Source organism: Aegilops tauschii, chromosome 5 (genome assembly GCF_002575655.3).
Source record: "Aegilops tauschii subsp. strangulata cultivar AL8/78 chromosome 5, Aet v6.0, whole genome shotgun sequence".
Lineage (NCBI taxonomy): Eukaryota > Viridiplantae > Streptophyta > Magnoliopsida > Poales > Poaceae > Aegilops > Aegilops tauschii.
In genome coordinates this window covers 530,056,067-530,060,019 of record NC_053039.3, presented here as the reverse complement: position 1 = coordinate 530,060,019, position 3,953 = coordinate 530,056,067, and the positions used below count along the sequence as shown (strand labels likewise).

The following is a 3,953-nucleotide window of genomic DNA, read 5'->3' as shown; positions in this document are numbered from 1 at the left end:
TGAGGGCGTGACTGGGAGCTAGGTCGCCGCCAAGAGCCAATCTAGCGCCGGTTCGCCTTCGGGCCGCTTTTTTTAGGCGCCCTGGGGGGGCGAATGGCTGGAGATGCTCTAAGCTTGTGCGTGGTGGCCTTCGTGGTGGTAGGAAGTCCCAGAACACGTGGTCAGAGCGGTTGGCACAGTAGCTGCTGAGCGGGGTGCAGGCGCTCTTGGTGTTCAAGTCTACCAGGCCGGAGCACGCCACCCTTCGCCTCAGTGAACCCGTACTCCGCCGGCTGATCGATGTACCGGAGCAGCGCGGCGGACGAGTTGAATAGCGCGTACAACCCACGCACGCACGCACACACACACGCACGCACCCTCTCAGACACGCGCACACACGCACGCCCGAGCCCGCCACGGTCAGACCCAGCGCGGCCACCGCACGCACGCGCACACACACACACGCACGCACCCTCCCAGACACGCGCACACACACACACGCACGCACCCTCCCAGACACGCGCACACACGCACGCCCGAGCCCGCCACGGTCAGACCCAGCGCGGCCACCGCACGCACGCACCCTCTCAGACACGCGCACACACGCACGCCCGAGCCCGCCACGGTCAGACCCAGCGCGGCCACCGCACGCACATACGCGCACCGCGCCTGTCCGGGCCGTGGCTTATTGCCCGACAGTGCAGGTCTGGGAGCTGGACAGTCATGGCGCTCGGCAGGCCCTTGGCCGCATTGTGGTACTGCACGGCCATGGCGTTCGCCACGACGCTGCAGACCTTAGTGGGGCTGATCTCCCGGAGCGACGGGGTGCATCCCACCTGCCCCGTGTCTAGGAACAACACCTTGCGCGCGCCGAGGTTGTTGAGGATGTCGAGCTGGTCCGAGAGGGTCTGCATGAGCGCGTTGACGTACCGCTGTTGCTGGGAGGGTGTGGCGGCGGGGTTGGCCTTGGCGTAGTGGATGATGTCATTGCTGCCGATGGTGATGGCAAAGATGGGCCTGGCCAGGTGGCTCGCGGCCTGGGCCTGCCCGAGGCTGCGCGCGAGAGATGAGTACACGCCTGAGTCACCGGAAGCGCCACCGGAAGCGCCATCTGCTTGTCGAAGGTGATGCACTTGTTCTTGTTTGTGGCGTTGGAGACTCCTGCGCCACCGGAAGCGAAGTTGACGCCGTTCACGTAGTTGGCATTGCTGCTCGAGGACAAGGTCGCTAGCCCAAGCTTGTCGGCTGCATGCATATATGTCAGGGAAGAATTCCAGATTCATATACAGAACTATAGATCCAGAATGGAAATCACCAAAGTTGGGCCTGTAATGAAAGTTACAGCGTGGAGTATCATACACTGCTATTCATATGCTATCATAATACCACCAAACTCAAGTTTGGTACTTTTAGATGATTCCGTTTATTATTTTAAATGACTCGTGGTAGTACTTCATTTGTTACGATACTGTCTATCACGATATGATACAAGTATTATCTTTTTTTTCTAAACTAATATTATATCATACTTCAATGTCTAGTTCTACATCATAACTAGATTATGATACACCACCATGAGACAAATTGGGAGTTTTCAAGTCAAATTGGGAGTGAGCAATAGGGACCGCGTAATAAAATTGGCAAAAAACTTGCCCGCGCGCGAATGCAACATAGCTGTGTCGATTTCAATTATTCATTTCTCTCGTTTGCTTCGCAGAATATCATGAATAATTATTTCTCAAAAAGATCATGAGTACTCGTTGATTGAGAGATTGAGCCTCACTGTAATTGCGAGATGAGAATGCACGCAGCAGGCAAGGGAAGAATGGTATTCGATTGTTCAAGTGAAGAATGAGTAGGTAACGCACCGAGGAAGTCGGCGGAGTTCTTGCCGTTGCTGAAGCGGCCGGTGGCCTTCCTCCCCGGGTAGTCCATGCCGTTGTGCGTGAAGTCCGCCTTGATCGGCGTCAGCAGATGGTTGTTGTTCCCCACATCCACCAGCGAGTCGCCGAACACGTACAATGCCGGCACGGAACCTGCGACTGCTGCAGCCGCCATCAAAGCCATGATGAACAAGGAGCAACAAGCAAATACACTGGCACCCGCCATTGTTAGCTAGGTCAAACAAACAAGTGTTTGAGCAGCGCGCGCGGTACTATACCGGTGTGTGTTTCACTTTGCAAGTACTTAATGTGTTAACAGAGTTCAGTTCAAGAGGTTTGGCTGATGACAGATTATACGCTGCACAAAGGAGTTCCTTCATTGTTTAAGTGTGTGTCCAAGTGCATTGGGTTGTGGAGAAGATGGCATGGCTCTGATATCTCCATCTCTATCTTTATATCTCTATCTCTATCTATACATATATCTCCGTCGTATGTGTTCACATGCAAATCATATCTCTATATCTCTATATTTATGTTTTATATCAATATGTATCTATCTATCTACATCTACACTAAAGAACGCCTAGCATTCACCCTCCATTTCCCGGGTTTTTCCGTCTTTGCCCGTCCCTCACTCCCTTGGTTTGCTGGAAAAATATTCAGTGGACACTTTCGGCTCGAGTGAGATGTGCCACGACGCAGATAGAATCACAGGATAATCGGATGATGAAGAAGACTAGTATGATTTCAATATAGTTTTTTTTTACTGATCGTTCTGCGTCCAGCTGTCTGTCCATTATACTGATTTTTGTTTTCCGGGATATTAGTAATATCTAAGATACCCTTTGAATGTCTTTATTTAAAATAATATTTTTGTTTGAATATGTCCTCTAAAAAGTATTGTTTGAATTTTCTGAATCTCGAAATTGTATTCAGAACCATGAACATCTATTAAAAATCCATGAATATTGTATAATAATAACGAAACGATGAAAATAGAAAGTGAACACTTTTGTGAGTGTGTTTTATATTTTGTGAGTGTGTTTTATATTTTATGATTTTTAAAATTTTGTGAACACTTTTTGAAACTTGTGAAAAGGGAGAAAATGATAAAATAAAAAGGGAAAAAAATAAGAAAACCGAAAGCAAACCAGAAACTGGAAAAAAGGGAAATCCCCAAAAAACAGCAAAAGAAGAAAGAGTAAAAACCGGCTTCAAAATGGCCTGACCGAGTGACTGTGTCCCCAGGGCATTTGATCGACAATTTGTAGAAGTGAGCACGTTGTGGAGCTCCAAGCGTACAAATGCGCACTTCTACAAGTTGAAAGTTGGAACGTCGAACCATTTTTATAAAGTACTCCCTCCGTAAACTAATATAAAAGCGTTTATAGAATATTAAAATAGTGATCTAAACACTCTTATATTAGTTTACAGAGGGAGTATAAAGTATATTTGGCATTTTCTAAATTTCAGTTGTATAATCTGTTTAAAAATCCCAGTCAGCTAGAATTGCACACTGCTTAGTGAAATCCCAGTGAATTTTCTTTTTTTTTGTAAATTATGCACTAGTAGAAAAAGGGTCAAATGTGAAGCACATTAGTGCCGGTTTGAATTTGAGCCGGCACTAATGTGTCCATTAGTGCCGGTTCCAACGGCTAGCCGGGCCGCTCTCATTAGTATCGGTTCTTGGCGAACCTTTAGCACTGGTTCGTGCCACGAACCGGTACTAATGAGAATGGTGGCAGGATGTTGTCAGTCTGGGGCCCTTCCAGCACCTTTAGTACCGGTTCGTGACACGAACCGGTACTAAAGGTCGTCCTACATAAACCCTTCGTCCACCCGAGCTCGCTCTGTTCTTCTCCTTTCCCCTCTCCTCTCTGTTCTTCCCCTCTTCCTCTCGAGCTCATCACACATTTTGCCCAAAATTTGTCAAGATTTGAAGGCCCCCATCCATTCAAATGATCACAAAGGTTAGCAACTTTGTCCTTTCATCCCTCATTGCTAGATTAGCTCTTGCAATGCTTTATATAGTGATTAATTTGTGAGTTTAGTAATTTGGGAGGAAATTATATGTGCTAGCATTTGATTTAT

General features: G+C 47.8%; 1 pseudogene; it reads right to left on the bottom strand.

The window, feature by feature from the left end:
- Positions 1-521: 521 nt before the first annotated feature.
- On the bottom strand, positions 522-2,188 carry LOC109780928 (GDSL esterase/lipase At5g55050-like; annotated as a pseudogene).
- Between the last annotated feature and the right edge of the window lie 1,765 nt (positions 2,189-3,953).